Genomic DNA, 18,748 nt, shown 5'->3' with positions numbered 1-18,748 from the left:
TTAAAGTTTACTATTTGTTCAAAATGGCAGAATCCTATGGCTCTGTTAAGTACAAAACTTTGTTTGAAAGTTACTGATCCTTAACCTGATCATAACTTTGGTGGTCTTGTAATCATTACAGTTACCTAAATGAACGTGGGAACATATGGTTAAGACAGGATTTTTAAAAAACAATTATGTACAAGCTCCGTAATTTATTTTCTAATTGACAAATATTGAAAAATTCACATAGACCTTTTTGGTGAGCATTTCAAATTTTTGCCTTGAACATTAAATCTTCACTTTTTTTGCAAATGTATCAAAAGATATGAATATACAGAACAATTATACATATGTTTCCAGACCATTTAAGGCTCCCCAGAATGTCTACCAAATTTTCAGCTTCTCGCCCTTCTCTTTAATCTGGATAAACCAATCAACATCACACTAACAAAAAACAAATTTAAAACGTAAAACATCAGAATTTCCAAAGGCAGCTACGGAGATGGCAAATTAGAGGGGCTTGTTTCATTATAAAACTCTTCCAGCCCAATACCCTACCACCCTGAACACATTTTTGCAGAAGTCATATATCTATGTGAAGATAATGGCATAGTGGTTAGCACTATTTCCTCAAAACGCCAGGGTAGACAGGCAGGAGGCTGAAAGAACACAGTAAGTTAGGCAGCATCAGGAGGTGGGCAAACTTCACACAGACATTCTCTGTGTGTCTGCAAGGGTTTCCTTCACCAGTCCAACGATGAAGTTAAAAATCACACAGCGCCAGTTTATAGTACCAAAAGGTTTATTTGGAGGTACTAGCTTTCGAAGAGCTGCTTCTTCATCAGGTGATTGTGATGTACACACTAGATGGATTAGCTAGGGAAAAATGCAAGGTTATGGGGATGGCGTAGATCTGAGTGGAATACTCCTCAGAGGGTCGGTCTGGACTCGATAGGCCGAATAGTCTGCTCCCGCACTGTAGGGATGCCCAATGCTAAGGCGCCGTTGTACTTCTACGTCTGCTCCATTAACATTTCGCTCATGTCCACTGCCAACGATGAAACAGCCTCCGTAATAAAAGCTGAGCTGTCAGCAGCTCGGGCAAGCCTGAGAGGGCGCCAGGCCCCGTCACCATGGCAGCGGCTTTCCGCGAGGCGACCACAGAGGGAAATAGAACTCCCGCTCCCCGCGCGAGGAGGCCACTGCTTTAAGTAACCGTTACCAACCGTCCCAACACACTCCTCCCTTTGTCGAGAGGTCAGTCCCGAATGTGGGGAACTTGCAGCAAAGGAAATTCCTTCGGTGCAAGCATCACGCCGAAAGAGAGAGAAAGCATTTTTTTAAATCAGAAAATGGTAATTTTTCCCACCCAAAAAACTACACCCCATCGTAAATGTCTATCGGGTATCTAATGGTGGGTAGTTAGCGGAAAATGGATGAAGTAATCCGAGCTGTATTGAACGGCAGAAAGTGCTGGAGGAAAAAAAAAGCGACGTTTCGATGCGGCTTGGTGTTTTTAATATTTGCCCGCAGGTTTTTTTAAATTCCTCGCGTTTACCCGATCATTCTACAGGTACGTTTCTTTTTTTTTGATCGAAGTGGGTTCAGCTCAGAATCTACAGCAGCGACTTTGAGGCGATTCGGTCCACCTTCTAGTTTCTAACCTCAGCCCAGCGGCCCCCTAACGTTTTTCCTCCGTCGCTGTCTCTCAGAGGATTAAAATTTGGCTCTCCACAGAGCGAAAAGTATTGCCCTCCACTCCTCGCTCCAAATTACTTGCTGCTGTATCCCCCACCACCTCCCCAATCATCACTTCATTCTCAAAGTTGGCGGAGTGAGAGCTTATTTCACCCTAAAGTTAACGAGGTCTTCATTTGGACGGAGTGTTTACAGAATCTTCCTCCCCGCCTCCTTGCTCGAACTGGAAACTCTTGCTTCGTATCCGTGCCGTCATTTGGTACATTAGGCGTTCTATGCAAACTTATTTTCTCCATCTCTCTAATAAACCTGACTGTACACCCAATTCCTCACGTGAGAATATTATTAGTATGTTTATTAAATAGGGAGAGGAAACATGAAAAGAAATACAGGCTAAGTGTGATAGAAATGCTGTGGTTACCTGCCTCTTGTTTATTTTCCCTGAGCAGCGATTGTCACAGTGAAGTTTAACCACCTTCACACCCCCCCCCCCCAATCATTTTAGATTCTCATTCATTTCACGCCAAATTAAGAGGGGGGGGGGGGGGGGGCTGCATTGTAAAAGCTCGCTTCTCCAAACATACTACTTATCAGAGGACATCTACACAATTCGCTTCAATCCAGGGCAACTAAAAAAAGGTGATCGAGTCGCCATCTTCCGCTACTTTCTGATTAAATCCGCACTGGCAACAACCTTTCTTTCTAACAACATGCTCCCAAGTTTTTTTTTCCTTGATATCTGCGAGACTCGTCCAATTTATTCTTCTTGCAGCGAAGTGGAAGCCTGCAGATTGGCAAAAGGTTGCTTTGCACTCACCTCATATGTTTGTTAACACTGACAGCGTTTCTTGGCTGCGTTCAGCGAATCGTAAACTTTCAGCCACTTGCCATTTGAACTGAATTCCAAGGCTGCTCTCCTCACGTGATCTCAGCCCGCAACACTCATCCAGCAAACTGCGCTTTCCACAGGCGCTGGCAGCAAGCTATCAACTCCTAACAACTCTCCGAGTGTTTCACTCCAAGCTTGCGTGTTAAATGTGAAGACGTCACTTTTAATGTTTATTCATTCCTTTTTCTTTAGCTTCCCATTTCCTTGTCATGCTCTTATGTTATTACTCGTTTTGAGATATCTAGCAGAAAGCTTGCTTTTAGATCTGTGCTAATGTCGTATCAGAGGAACTTGTTAAATGTCTGTGACAGAACAGGTTAATTGGCGTGCAGATTTTCCTCTCTGCTGCCTTCCCCTGATAGTAATCACCAAGTTGGATAATAACCAGTCAGTTTTCGCATTTATTGATTTAATTAATTGCCACGTGTAAACTCTGAATTATTACATTCTACTCAGTGATTGTTTTTTCTCATTGAGACTATATAGATTATAACAATAAAATGAAGAACTGCAAATGCTGAAAATCTGAAACAAAAACAGAAATTGTTGGAGAAAGTCAGCAGGTCTATCAACATCTGTGCAAATAAAGCTAAATTGTTTCCATACCAGTGACCTTTGGAATTGACAGAAGTTAGGAAAAGGTGTGTATGCTGAACATGGGGCGAGTTAACAGATACGCAGAGATGGAGCCCAGAGCGAGTCATTATCTCTCTCCGGCCTCCATTTGCGCCAGTCCTCTCACTCCGTTCCCCGGCCCCTATCTTCAGCATATATTCCATTCTTGTCTGAACTGATGTCAGTTCTGAAGAAGGGTCAGTGGACTTGAAACGTTAACTCTGCTTCTCTCCAAAGATGTTGCTAGACCAGCTGAATTTCTCAAGCAATTTCTGTTTTTGTTTGGAATTAGAACAATAATATATTTTTTCTTGCCTATTTTTGCATCTTGTAAACTAGTATTGTGACAAAATTTCGACGACTGCACTGTTTTCTCCCCTCAAACTCTGATCTGCCATCACCAACATTTGTATTACCCCCTCTGTATATTTACTTAAGGCTTGTGCAGGTTTGGGTCTCTTAGATTGATAACCAATTACACAACTTGGTTTCTTTGTTGCAATGTTGATAACCTCACATCAGTTTACCCAATTATCTTCCTTGAGTTATTTTGCATAGTTAAGATTTGAATGCGATGAAAAAAAATTAAATTCAGTTTTAAGTTTGAAAAAGATCTATGAAACTGAGCAGTCTCCTGTACAATATCATTTAAAATGAATAGTAAGGTCTTGTAGATAAATAAAGCTATTAAATTAATATTGAAAAATGATTCTAAATCATTATTGATATAGATATTTGAAGAAAAAATAGGGTTCAGGATGATTTGTTACCTTCAAAAAATTATGAATGCAAGAAGTCCCAAAACCTTTTACAGCCAATTAAGTCCTGAAGTGTAAGTCAGTGTTGCAGTTTACCACAGCAATGTTCCACCAAAATCATGAGTCATGCAGCAAGGAAACAGACCCCTCAGACTAACCAGTCCATGCCGAACATAATCCCAAACTAAATTAGTCCCACCCACCTGCTCCTGGCCCATATCCCTCCAAACCTTTCCTATTCATGTACTTATCCAAGTGTCTTTTACACATTATAATTGTACCCACATCTACCACTTCCTTAGGAAGTTTAATCCACACACGAACCATTTTGTGTGAAAAAAAATTGTCCCCACGTCTTTTTTTAAATCTTTCTCCTCTCTCCTTAACAATGTGCCTCCTAGTCTTGAAATTCCCATCCTAGGGAAAATACATCTACCATTAACTCTATATACATCTCATTATTTTATAAATTTCTATCAGGTGGCCTCTCAACCTCCCATGCTCCAGTGAAAAAAGTCACAGCTATCCAGCCTTCTTTATAATTCAAACCTTCCATACTTGGCAACATCCAGAGAGTACAGCCTCTTCTGTACTCTCTTCAGCTTAATAATATCCCTCCTCTTACTGGGTGATCAGAACTGGACATAGTATTCCAGAAGAGGCCTCACCAATGTCCTATACAAACTCAACATGACTTCCCAATTCCTATACTCAAAGGACTGAGCAATGAAGTTAAGCGTGCTAAATGCCTTTTTAACCACCCTGTCTATAAGTCCTGAAGAAGGGCTTATGCCCGAAACGTCGATTCTCCTGTTCCCTGGATGCTGCCTGACCTGCTGCGCTTTTCCAGCAACACATTTCCAGCTCTAATCTCCAGCATCTGCAGACCTCACTTTCTCCTGTCTATAAGTGATGCAAATTTCAAAGAATTATATAGCTGAACCCTTCGGTCCTTCTGTTCTACAACACTGCCTAAGGCCCTACCCTTGCTTGTTGTACCAAAATGCAATACCTTTCATTTATCTGGATTAAATTCCATCTTCCATTTTTCAGCCCATGACACATTTGATCAAGGTCCTTTTGTAATCTTAGAAACCCTTCTTCATTGTCTACTTTGCCACCAATTTTGGTGTCATCTGTAAACGTACTAAACATGCCCCCTATATTCTCATCCAAATCATCCAGGATTCAATATTCAAGTTTCTGCCATGGGGTTTGATCTGCGGACTTACATCCAAGAGAGCTACCTCTGAACCATAGTTGACACCAAAATATTAAAAAAGGCTAAAATTCAGTAATTCCTGAGATAGCATTAGAAAATAAAAGGGAAACAAATAATTGCAATCAATGATGACAATGCTTTTTGTAATCATGATAGAAAGAGCTAAAGAACAGGGGAAAGGTTGCATGGCATGTTATTTTTCTTCAGTGTTAATTTCTGAAGGCAATTCTACAATCCCAGTGTTAATTAATAGATGTGCAACAAAATTGCTTCCATTTAGTACTGGAATTGATTTTAGTTATAATTAATGAATTAAGATTGATAGTGAATAGGCATCATGTCATTTACTTCAAAATGCTCCAAGTCACTGGAATCCAGTATGAGCCATTGCTTATATCCTTAGTAATTCAATAAGGTCTAATTTGGTTCTCTGTAACTAGAGAGTGGTCATTTGTTGACCCTATTTAAGAAAGCAAAGATTAGGCCTTCAAAACTATGGATGAATGTGATTTATTTCGTGTTGGAAACTTCATGCAGAATGTGTAACTTGATAAATTATATACTTATTGAAGATATTTAGCATATCTTCAGAAAATGAAGTCTGCCTTGTTTGTGTCATGGAGTTCTATAAGGACATGACCAGAATAGGAAGATAATGAAATTAATGTTATCATCATCATTTCCAAAATGCACTTTATAAAGTACTTCAATCACAGCCAGTACCAAACATTACAGGGGTTTGGGAGGGCCAAGTTAGAAAGTCCCTGAAAACAGATACAGGAATCAAGATGTATGGATGTAATGCAAGCAACAAAACGTCTTCATACCATTGGTTCATGATAAACCTGCTGATTATTGGCTACATTCATCAGCATGGCAGCAAAATCAATATTTGTTGATATTACTTATTTTGCATCTCTTTTAGGAAAGATGTATTGTTGTTGGAACAAGTTTTGGGAGACCTGTTTGAGTGGTCTCTGAAGTGGAAAGCACAGAAAATTTACCATGTTATTGGAGAACACAGGTACACATTTTCTAATGCTGTATTTGAGGTCTTAAACAGGGGATGGTAAAAAAAGAGAGATGTACTCTACAGCAAGTCTTCAAGACACATAGTGAAAAAGCAGTGGGGACAGATAGCTGTGGCAGCAGTCGAGCCCAAGAAACCAAACAAAGTCCTCAAATTCAATGATTTTGCATCTTTCTTTCGTGTGATGTTGGCATCACTGGCAATACCAGCATGGGTTAACTGCTCTTGATAATATGTCACATCACAGGTTACTACACAAAATAAGAGCCCATGGTGTAGGGGGATAAGTATTAGCATGGATACAGGATTGCTTAGCTAACAGGGAACTGAGAATAGGCATAAATGGATTTTTCAGTCTAGCTGGGAATACCTAGTGATGTGCTATAGGGATTAGTTTTGAGGCTTCAATAATTTAATCGGTAAAAATTACTTGGATGAAAGGACCAAATGTATAGTTGCTAAACTTGAAGATGACACAATAATAAGAAAGAAAGTAAATTGTGAAGAGGACTTAGGGAGACTGCAAAGGGATTTAGGTAGGTTAATTGACTTGCAACTAATGTGGAGAGAGATTGTCGAATTCTGAGATAGAGATTTAAGAGTCCTGATTCATGAATTACAAAAAAGTTACTATGCAGATACAGCAAGTGATAAGGAAGGCAAATGGAATGTTGCTATTATTGCAAGGGGAATTAGGTATAGAAGCAGTGATATTTTACTACAGCTGTACATGGTGAGATCATAGAGTATTATGTAGTTTTGGTCTCATTTAAGAAGGGATGTAATTGCATTAGAAATATTTCAGAAAGGGTTTACATGATTGTTTATTGGGATGATGCAGCTACCTTATGAGGAAAGTTTGGACATGTTGGGGCCTGTATCATTTCAAAAGAGTCAGAAGTGATTCTTAGGAACTTGATAAATTCTGAGATGTTTTCCATTATGCAAGAAACAAGAATTAGAGGGCAAAGTTTAATAATAAGGGGTCTCAAATTGAAGACAGAGAATAGAAGAATTTTTTTTTCCTGCAGAGTAATGGGACTGGAATTCTTCCCCAGATTGTGGTTGAAACAAGAAATTTGAATATTTTTAAAATAGAGACAGATTTTTCATTAAAGTCTAAAGGTATCAGGTATAGCCAGAAAAATGAGGACACAATTGGATCAGCCATGATATTATTGAATGGTGAAGCAAAACAACAGGCCAAATTGCCTACTTCTGCTCCTAAATTCCAGGTCATAGAATCATATCGCATTGAAACAGGCCCTTCGGTCCAATTCATCCATGCCAACCAAGTTTCTCAAGCTAAACTAATCCCTCTTGCCCACATTTGGCTAATATCCCTCTAAACCTTTCCTATTCACGTACTTGTCCAAATATCTTCTAAATATTGTAACTGTACCAGCATCTACCACTTCTTCTGGCAGTTCGTTCCATATACAAACACCGTCTATGAAAAAGTTACTGCTCAGGTCCCTTTTAAATCTTTCTCCTCTCACCTTAAAAATATGGCTTCTATTTTTGAAATCCCCCTCCTCAGGAAAAGGCCTTTGCTATTCACCTTATCTATCCCTCTCTTGATTTTATAAATCTCTATAAGGTCACCTCTCAACCTTCTATGCTGCAGTGAAAATGGTCCCACCCTCTCCTTACGACTCAAATCCTCCAGTCCTGGTAACATCACTGTAAATCTTTCCTGCACCTTCTCCAGTTTAGTAATATCCTTCCTATAGTAGGGTGACCAGAACTTTGCACAGTACTCCAAATGTGACCTCACCACCGTTTGTGTTACTAATAGATTGATTGAATCTTTTGAAGCCTGATGAAAGCCTTTGTTTTTCTGGATGGAAACACCCAAGGGAACCAGTTGGCCACTTGATTGAATCAAAACATTGATAAAGAGGGGGAGTGGAGCTGGATTATCAGCACAGTCATAACAATTCATCACATTTCCTTTGACAGCACCTTCCTAAGGGCAGCAGACACATAGGAACACCACCACCTCCTGCAAGTTCCCCTCCAAGCCACTCACCATCCTGACTTGGGAATACATTGCTATTCCTTCACTGTTGCTGGGTCAAAATCCTGGCATTCCCTCACTAAGGGTATTGTGGGTCAACCTATAGCACATGGAATGCAGTGGTTCAAGAAGGCAGCTCATCATGCATCTTCTCAAGGGCAACTAGGGATAGGCAATAAATGCTGGCCCAGCCAGCGACTCTGAAAAGTCCCAGCCATGAGTGAATTAAAAAAAGCTTCAAAAGAAATAATTTGGTTGTGGACACAGTGGTGGTGAAAACAGTGCATTTTAAGCAAGATCTTTAACGTACATGATCTCCGCTCAATCAGGACACTCAGCTCACAGTCCCTCACAAGGCCAGATTAACATAATCCTTCATGGGTGGCAAGGGCTGAATCTTGCTATTGATCTCAAATTTACCAGTGCTCCTTGATACTAAATTTATCAAATACTGCTTCCTTTCTTGAGTTCAGCTCTTTTATAAATTTTTGGATCTGTGAAATCAGCCCAGTCACCTTTCCTCTGCCACAAGCCAACGAATGGTTGGATGCCCGGCTATAGATAGTGACCAGCTTTAGTAATCACTCGCTTGTTATGGTCAACATTGGACACATGACCTTCAGTAGCTACACATGACTCGAGAACCTGGACTTGGCATATGTATGCATGAGAAAGTGGGGGTGACCCATCTGTAGTCCATCTAATGAATGTGCTCTCAATATGCTGTTAGGAAGAGAGTTCCAGGATGTTGATCCAGTGAAAGTGAGCGAATGACAATATAGTTCTGAGTTAGAATAGTGTGTGGCTTGGAGAGGAAATTACCACTCTGGTCCCATGTAGCTTTTGGTGCTGGAGGTCATGGGTCTGGAAGGTGCTGTCGAAGAAACCTGGTGAGTTGCTGCAGCAGTTCTTGTATATAGTATACACCAACGCCACTGTGGTTAAGTGATGGAGGGAGTGAATGTGGATCAGGCACTGATTAAGCAAACTGGCATCAACTGGTGTCAAGCTTAAGTGTTATTGGAGGCACATTCATCCAGGCATGTGAAGAGTACTCAACAACATTACTGACCTGTATCTTATAGAGGCTTTGTAGAGTCAGGAGGTGATAAGTCAGGGGTTATATGGTTTCTGAATCCTCAGTCTACGACCTGTCATAGCATTTCTGTGAATGGTCAATTGTAACCTCCAAGATATTGATATTGGCAGATTCAGTGGTGGTCCTGCAATTTAATTTCAAAGGGAGATGGTTAGATTCTTTCTTGTTGGAAGTAGTCATTGTCTGATACCTGTCTGACATAAATGTTATTTTCCATTTACCATCCCAGCCCAATATTCCCTTGGTCCTGCTGCATTTAGATATGGATGCATTAAGTTGTATGCAATGGTACTAAACATTGTGCAATTAGCAAACATCTTGAGTTCCAGACATACGATGGAGGGAAAGCCATTGATGAAACAGCTGAAGATCATTGGGACTAGGATATTACTCTGAGGAACTCGTGCAGCAATGTCTTGCTCCTCAAGTGTTTGTCTGCCAACAAGGTCAACCATCCTCCTTTGTGCTTAAGTGGAGAATTTTCCCCTTGGTTGCTATTGATCTCAAATTTACCAGTGCTCCTTGATACTAAATTTATCAAATACTGCTTCCTTTCTTGAGTTCAGCTCTTTTATAAATTTTTGGATCTGTGAAATCAGGAGCCATGCAAGCCTGGTAGAACTCAAACTTAGCAAGTTATTACAGTGTACATGCTGTTTGATAACCTTGATGATGACACCTTTCCATCACTTGCTGATGATTGAGAGGAGGCTGATGAGGCAGTAATTAACTAGATTGGATTTAACCTCAATGTTAGTGTTTGTAGTTGTACTGGAATAGCTTGGTGGGGATATGGTTAGTTTTAGAGCATGTCTCCAGTTTCTGTGATGTCTACACTGTATGAATCTCTAAATGACAAATTCCATCAACTGCATGATTAGCTTTAACTACTGCTCAATTCACCACATTCTCCATCCTTTAACTTCCTCCAGTCTTACCAATTAGTACTTACTCCTAATAAGCATAATGCTTAGTCTCACACTCACATTATTCCTGCTGAAACCCTCACATCAACATCGAACAGCTTGAACAATCTTGGCAGGATTTTATCACTCAAATCTTTTTTCAAGCTTCCCTACCGTGTATAACAGGCCATTCGGCCCAACACGTCCACACCGACCCTCCAAAGAGTAACCCACCCACACCCATTCCCCCTCTGACTAATGCACCTAACACTATGGGCAATTTAGCATGGCCAATTCACCTGACCTGCACATCTTTGGATTGTAGGATGAAATCAGAGCACACGGAGGAACCCCACGCAGACAAGGGCTGTTGTCATAGAACTAGATTCATAAAATCCATACAGTGTGGAAACAGACCAGTTGGCCCAACAAGTCCACACCGACCCTCTGAAGATAATCTCACCCTGATCCACACCCCTATCCCATTACTTTTACATTTCCCATGACGAATGTACCAAACCTACACATCCCTGAACACTATGGCAATTTAGCATGACCAATTCACCTAACCTGCACATCTTTGGACTGTGGGAGGAAACCAGAGCACATGGAGGAAACCCACGCAGACACGGGGAGAATGCGCAAACTCCACACAGACAGTCTCCCAAGGCTGAAATTGAACCCAGATCCCTGGTGCTGTGAGGCAGCAGTGCTAACCACTGAGCCACTGTGCTACACATTCATTGACACGCCTCTCTCTCTTGCAGAAGAAGGTGTTGTACACGCAAAGTTCTTAATGAATCAGATCAGGAGAGGTGGACGTACATGATTTAACCCCATTGGAGAAGATGGTGCTGGCCATTGATGAAAATGTGGCTGAAACCACTGAAGGTAATGGTATCCTGCAGTGTTTACCTAATCCACGTTCTCATTCCTGCTTCCTCATCTCACAAAAATTTCTACATTACATTCTGCAGATAGTCTAAGCACATATCTCTTACAATACCCCTCTCCTGTCAGTGCAGCCTTACCCTTGTATCTTATTCCTTTCAGACACCCAAGAGGTCCAATCTGGCCAGTCAATAGAGAAACATTATGAACAGAGTGATGATGAGAATACATTGTCACTTGATTTCACACTTTCAACCACCAGCTCAGAACTGACAATGCAGGTATCTTCAAGGGTTAGAGATGGGGTTGACATATGCTGAAACAGCAAGCACGAGTGTTTGGCAGTCAGTGTATGGAGCAAGAATCTAGCTAATGCTAGCTCACTCAACATCTGCTGTAGAAGACTCAGAATACACCATCAATGTTCTCACAGAAGAAGGTTTGAAGGCAAAGACAATGATTGATGCATTGAGAAGGTTGCTTGAAAATCAAAGTGCTTGGCAGAGTCCATACCAACTTGGCATAGGGTTTTTCTTGAAGAATCTGCTTTGCAAAATGTAAGTTTGCACCAATTCCATGAGCACACTTATGGACCCACCCAACATATAACTATTGACAACTGATGTCTCAGCCTCTTTTGCAAAATAAGCAATCTGTCCTCCAACAAATTTCTTGGTTGTTAGGCCTGCCCTGGGGGAGTAGCAATTGGGCTATGGAGCTCTTCCAGGTTGATAGCACCTTGCCACCAACCTCCTTAACATTTCAGCAGTGCCTTTACTGTTGTTCATCAGCCAGCCAATCCAGAGGTCCGCTGAGATGGTGCGAAGTTGAACTATCTCCTCCCAGAGTTGCTAAATATCATCCTACAAGGCCATAGGTAGTTTTCTCCATTAGAAGTCAATAACCTTCTATAACCATGCTTCAGCCTTTGGAGTAGAACTACTACAAACTGGAGCATCAGAACAGCCAAAGGCATATGGAGGACTGCCACCAAGAAAATGCACAAAGCATATTTAAGTTACATACAATATTGCAAGATATAATAATAACATATTATAGTGAAGCATAAATGTATGGCACAAGATTCCTTGCTAAGCTTTTGGTAATAAGACTTCTTGCTGAGCATGCTGATCAGATATGTCCTTCAACTGAAAGCTCTTTCTTCTCTGCTTCTTGATGTAGTAACTGGTTCTGCTTTGTATTACAGCTGCTCATTCTCCCAAGCATGCCATTTTGCAAGGGAAATACTTACAATTGCACCCATAATTTGGCACCACAGTCTTGAATCAGGATGAACTCCTTTAGCACTTACCATATCACTCATTGCATACCTTAGAAATATTAAAGAAGTCCTGTATATACCAAAGCGACTTTGATTGATTTCTACTGGCACTTGTGACAATCAATAACAAACCTGAAAATGGTTCTGATCATTTTCAATAGTTCTGGGGGAATGGACTTTTCTGCTAATCATCATCTAAGGCTGAACAAATGTTTAAGCCAGGATGCTAACTGGAACACTGCTCTGAAACAACAGCACTGGCATTCAATCAGCTTTGAACGCTGATTTCATGATCTGACTACTCTACGTCCTTCTGGAAGATGCTAACTGTTATCCTCACCAAAATTTCATCCACCATTAGCTGTGTGATTACGCTGGACTTTATTTTGGGCCATCATGATCAATCATAGCACACAAAAAAATGGGCAATACTCATCCATATTTTGTTAATCTATCGTGATTTCAAATATGCATTTGGGGGAAAAATAGATTTTGTCTTTACATCTATCCTTGTCCAGGTAGACCATAATTGCACAGCCAGACAATTCAGTGTTTGGACTATTTTGATAACAGATCTGATGGAATTATAGTTGAGATACTGCATGAGACATTGGTTGTCTCCTAAGCTGAGTTTCATGCCTGTATTGAATTTTATTATTGCTGAAACTGGTGAATGACAAAGTTAATTCAGTACAGTTAATAATTGGTAATTCAGCCTTCAATCATGCCTGAAATCTACTCTGCTTCTACAGGGGCCTTAGGTGACAGGAAATCTCTGGGGTTGATTTATGGAAATATTTGGACTGCAACACACTGAACATTTTTATATCTTTATTTATCTGTTTCTATTTCCAGTTCCTCTGTTTACCATAAATTTTCCCAGAGACTATGCTTAGTTATAGTTTTCATACTTTTATAACAATATCATAATTAATAATCTACTTCAGACTAAAAGGAATGCATTGCAGAAATGATCATAATCATCACAATCTTATTGAGGATTTTGACTGGGTAAACTTCAAAGAACTATGTAAATAGTTAACTAGTTGTTTATCCATATCAGTATGCACATTTTAATCATTCAGCACACAAAGAACTTTCTCATAACCGGTGAAGTTAATGAGATAGAGATATAGATCAGCTGATTTAATTTTTGTTTTCTTTCTTTGTAAGTTTCTTCAAAATACTTGCTGATAAAGGTACACATATTACCTAAAATATTTGGTAGTTATAGTACAGCATGGCATTAAACTCATTTGGTCAGATGACTAGAGGATGGTACAGAATAATGCCAGTGCACATGTTAAGTACTTGTACCAGTATTTAGTTCATTGAGGCCTGCCTTGCCTTGACCCACATTGATGCAGAGTGGTGCCCCTCAAGTTGTCTCTTTCTAAAAGGATAGAAATGACCATTGTCCCTTGGGGACAATGGGTAATTACCACACAGAATGGAACTACTTTGCCCATCGTCCCTGTGCTGGATCTCTGGTTTGTCGTAAAATTCCTGTTTTGTATTCTGTCATATTTGTAAAGTTCCAAATCCCGTATGATTTATTAAGCAATCTTTCAGTTTTCTTTGACATTATCAATGATTTGTGTTCATATAGTTGGCATGTTCCGCTGCTCATATGCTGCCTTTATTTTAGTTTAGATCAGATTTCCTACAGTGTGGAAACAGGCCCTTTGGCCCAACAAGTCCACACCGACCCTCCCAAGAGTAACACCCTAGACCCATTTCCTTCTGACTAATGCGCCTAATGCTACAGGCAATCCACCTAACCTGCACATCTTTTGACTGGACGGTTTCATGGACTCTTAATTCCAGGATTTTCAGTGAATTCAAATTTGACTACCTTCTATGGAGGGATTCAAACCAGCGTCCCCAGAACATTGACTGGCCCTAGTGATGATATCAGTGGGCCATCACCTCCTCCTTGCTCATATTTGGTCAGTTACTAGGAGTTGCAAGAAACTGTACAGCTCTTACCATTTTCCTCTCTCCAGGAGAGATATGTAGTTCTACTTTGCCTCATTTCCCTTCCAGAAACAGAACAGTGTTTGGAACTTAATGAAATGTGACTACCAAACATTCATTTGACCACCACTATTCACAGTTGGTGTACAGTAAGTAATATTTTGACATTGGATATAGCTGAAACAACATGGTGAGCACTAATATACCTAACTTTCTTAAACTAAATATATTTGTTTGTATTACTTTTGTTTGTACAGAAACCATATTTTTGTAAAACAATGAATTATTAATAAACACCAAAATTTGTTGTAATTCCTTCTTGCCAGTTCTTCTTTGAAAATTCCGCATTAATGTTTATAATTTCATGAATGTTCCATATTGAAATGCTATTTCCATAGAAAAGTAGCTTTAAAAAGTCTATTAAAGTTCACTGTCTATAATTTTTAGTGTGACTCATTTTCTTGTTCTGTGCCAAATAAAAACTGTTTGAACTGTAATATTTTGTATTGTAACCAAGTAGCTGGTGGTAGCAAGAAATCTGCCCTTGTGTACTGCGCAGTAGCAGTGTACTAAGCCTCAAATTAATATGGATTCTGAAGAAGGAACTGCAGTAGAAGTAGTACATGATCAATTCCACACTGTATTTTACCACACCTAAACGGGCCTTCATGAGGAAGCATGATTAGATTAGATTAGATTTCCTATAGTGTGGAAACAGGCCCTTCGGCCCAACAAGTATACACTGACCCTCCGAAGAGCAGCCCACCCATTCCCCTACATTTACCAATGATCAATCCATCTAACACTATGGGCAATTTAGCATGGCCAATTCACCTAACCTGCATGTTTTTGGACTGTGGGAGGAAACCAGAGCACCCGGAGGAAACCCACGCAGACAATGTCCTAACTCCACACACACAGTTGCCCGAGGTGGGAATTGAACCCGGGTCCCTGGCGATCTGAGGCAGCAGTGCTAACCACTGAGCCACCGTGCCGCATATTAAAGATGACTTGAGGCTCAGAAAGAGACACCCTTAGACAATGAGGCAGGGGGCAATAATAATGAGGAATCAGGAAATGACAGAAGAATTGAGTAAATACTTTGCATCAATTTTCGTGGTAGAGGGCACAAACAGCATTTCAATAATATCAAGGAATCCAAGGGCAAAAGTGGATTGTGAGTGAGGAAATAAATTCAATATCTAGCACTGGAGAAACAGTACTAGGGAAACAAATGTGGCTAAAGGCTGATAAGTCCCCTTGACCTGATGGGTTGAATGCTAGGATTTTAAAGAAAGTAGCTGCAGAGAGATGTTAATGGTGGTAATCTTACAAGAATCATGAGATTCTGGGAAAGTCCCAAGGAACTAAAAAACTGTCACTTTAACACCCTTATTCAAAACGGGAGGTGGAAGGGTGTGTTGGGGGCATAATAAAAGGTAATTATAAGCCAGTTTGCTTAATATCTGCCATTGGGAAAATGTAGGAGTCTATTATAAAGGAAGCAACAGCAGAGCATTTGAAATACGTAATGGAATCAAGCAGAGTCAGTATGGCTTCATGAAGGGGAAATCATGCCTGACAATTTAATAGAATTATTTGAGGAGTTAAGGAGCAAATGGATAAAGAAGAACCAGTAGATGAAATATATTTGGATTTCCAAAAAGCATTTGATAAACTGCAACACATAAGGCTATTTAATAAGGTCAGAGTCTGAGATGTCGCGGGTAGTATATCAGCATAGATAAAGGATTGGCCAACTAAAAGAAGGTAAGAGTTGGGATAAAGTGGGCATTTTCAGGAAGGCAAATTGTAACTAGTGGAGTACCACAGAGGATTAGTGCTGGGGCTGTAATTATTTACAATATTTAATCCTGACTTAGCTGAGGTAAATGAATGTACTATTGTCAAGTTTGTGGATGGCACAAAAATAGGTGGTGAGGATGATAAAAGAAGTCAATAGAGGGAATTTATAGATAGATTAAGTGAGTAGTTGAAAACTTGGCATTTGGAATATAATGTAGGAAAATGTGAGGCCATGTACTTTAGAAGATAGAAGAGATGAATATTATTTAAATAGATTGATGTTGCAAAAAGCAGCAGCATGGGGGAAGTTGAAAGTTCTTGTGCATAAATCATGAAAAGTTAGCACGCAAATTCAAAAGGTAAAGTGAAAGCAAATGGACTGCTGGCCTTTATTTAAAAGGAATGCAATATAAGAATAGAGAATTTGTGCTGAAATTGTATAAGGTGCTCGTCAGATTACACCTATAATACAGTGAACAATTTTGGTTCCCTTATCTAAGGAAAGATATTGGCATTGGATGCAGTTCAGAGAAAGTTCAGAATTGTTTCTGGGTATGAAGGGATTTCCTATGAAGAAAAGTTGAGTAGATAAGACCTTTACTTACTGGAGTCTATTAGAATGAGCAGAAACATATTTACAAACAAACTTACTGAAACATATAGGATGATTAAGGAGCTTGAAGGGCCAATGCAGAGAGGTTGTTTCCCCCTGTGGGACCAGACAGCATAATCTCAGTTAAGACAGGTGTGGAGCAATTTCTCCTCTGAATGTCATGAATCTAGATTTCTTTACTGCACACTGTCAGAGTTGGGTCCTTAAGAATATTCAAGGCTGAGATAGACAGATCTTTAGTCAGTAATAAGGGAATCAAAGATTGCAGGCAAAAGGCAGGAAAGTGAATTTGAGGATTTTCAGATCAGCCATACCTCATTGAAAGGCAGAGCAGATTCAATGGGCTGAATAGCCTACTTCTACTCCTAGGCCTTATGATATTTAGATAAAGCTTTAGCATATCTTTCAGAAACATTAAAATGTATATAACCAGCACTTCATTTTTTAGCTTAATGATTATTATTAAGAAAGAAAATGTTACAGCTGTTTTGCATAGAGTAAAATCTATCTACAACAATGATTAGATTAGATTCCCTACAGTATGGAAACAGGCCCTTCGGCCCAACAAGTCCTGACTAGCCTTCTGAAGAGTAACCCACGCAGACTCATTCCCCTACCTAATGCACCTATCACTATGGGCAATTTAGCATGGCCAATTCACCTGATCTGCACATCTTTGGATTGTGGGAGGAAACCGGAGCAAACCCATGCAGACACTGGGAGAATGTGCAAAATCCACACAGACAGTCACCCGAGGCAGGGATTGAACCTTGGTCCCTGGCGCTGTGAGGCAGCAGTGCTAACCGCCGTGCTGCCCTAAAGAGAAAAGCAATTATCTGCAGTGTTGATTGAGGAATAAATGTTAGGGCATAAGGAAAAGAAATATTGTTCTTTATGCATGTTATGAAGTTGAAGACATGTACTGTACCTGTAAGAGACAGTGAATGCTGTTCGGAACTGACAGCCTACAAGGACCTGTGATATGATTGGATGACAGTCTCAGAGTGTACTAGAAAATTGGAAATATGTAACATTTTGCTGTAAAATGGATACCTGAGGTTTGGTTGCTGTTTTGACAATGATTCAAATTTAACCATTCAATTTAAATTATGCTCCAGGATACTAAAACCCAATTGAGTTTGAATTTATTGTTTTGCCAACATTGAACCAATGAGACAATCCAATGTTAGGGATATAAAATGCAGACATTTTGAAAATTGGAGACAGAGCAACTGCCATCAACACAGATCCAAAAAATTGGGAAACACTCTATCAAAGGTATCTTTTCACATGAAACATATTTGCAGTAAAAAAGATGACCAGGGAGATCTTCAGCCAGAAGAAGACAGACACCGGAGACAATAGCCTTTGTGTGGTTTTGAAATTAAGTTGATATAATTTTAATAAGTGTCTTATTGGAACACTATATTGTTATAGAATTGAAAGCAGGTAATAAGCAGTCAAAAGAAAGGGGAGCTTAGATTGTGAATAGTTGTTTAATATTCACTTTTAGAGTTAAAAAATAATTTAATGTTATTTTCAATTTGAGGAAATTTGGAATTTAGGAGTTCTCACTCATTTTTACAGATTACGAGGGAGGAGCTTATCTGGGTATTTGGTTCAATTAACAGTTTGGGGGCTTGTCTGGAAATTGGACAGGTTTAGACAGATCCAATCTGAGATTTGAGGTACAAAAGATCCCAGCAGATTTAAAACTTGCTGATTAATGTCCTAGATCTTTAAATAAAATGTAGGTGAGACAATTTATATAATTTTGGTTACTTGTGGTTGGTTAAATTAAAAGTGAGGGAACTGCCTCTTGATATTGCTAAAGAGGCTCTGGAGTTTGAAAATGCTTCCCAAATTTGCCAAAAAGTTTATAAAGACTGAGGACGGGCATACTTTTAGAATTAGCAAGTAGGTTTGAATTGGATTTAACCAGGGACAAAAGGAAAGCTGAA

The 18,748-nt window shown here is 39.7% G+C and overlaps 2 long non-coding RNA genes across 3 annotated transcripts in view; one reads left to right on the top strand and one right to left on the bottom strand.

The window, feature by feature from the left end:
• The window catches only part of LOC122561178, a 76,663-nt gene extending 72,843 nt beyond the window's left edge, over positions 1 to 3,820 (bottom strand). Inside the window, exon 1 of the long non-coding RNA XR_006314939.1 lies at positions 2,498 to 3,820. This is a non-coding gene — a long non-coding RNA (uncharacterized LOC122561178). The remainder of the gene's footprint in view (positions 1 to 2,497) is intronic.
• On the top strand, positions 820 to 14,122 carry LOC122561179. 2 transcript variants are annotated; one of them, XR_006314941.1, is made up of 4 exons: positions 820 to 1,337; positions 6,090 to 6,188; positions 10,986 to 11,109; positions 11,272 to 14,122. It is a non-coding gene; the product is annotated as an uncharacterized LOC122561179 (long non-coding RNA). The 2 variants fall into 2 exon arrangements; XR_006314940.1 differs by having other exon boundaries at positions 10,986 to 14,122.
• Positions 14,123 to 18,748: the final 4,626 nt, after the last annotated feature.

The sequence above is a fragment of the Chiloscyllium plagiosum genome, chromosome 22, assembly GCF_004010195.1.
Source record: "Chiloscyllium plagiosum isolate BGI_BamShark_2017 chromosome 22, ASM401019v2, whole genome shotgun sequence".
In the NCBI taxonomy this organism is placed as follows: Eukaryota; Metazoa; Chordata; class Chondrichthyes; order Orectolobiformes; family Hemiscylliidae; genus Chiloscyllium; species Chiloscyllium plagiosum.
This window is presented reverse-complemented; position numbering and strand designations above follow the sequence as displayed.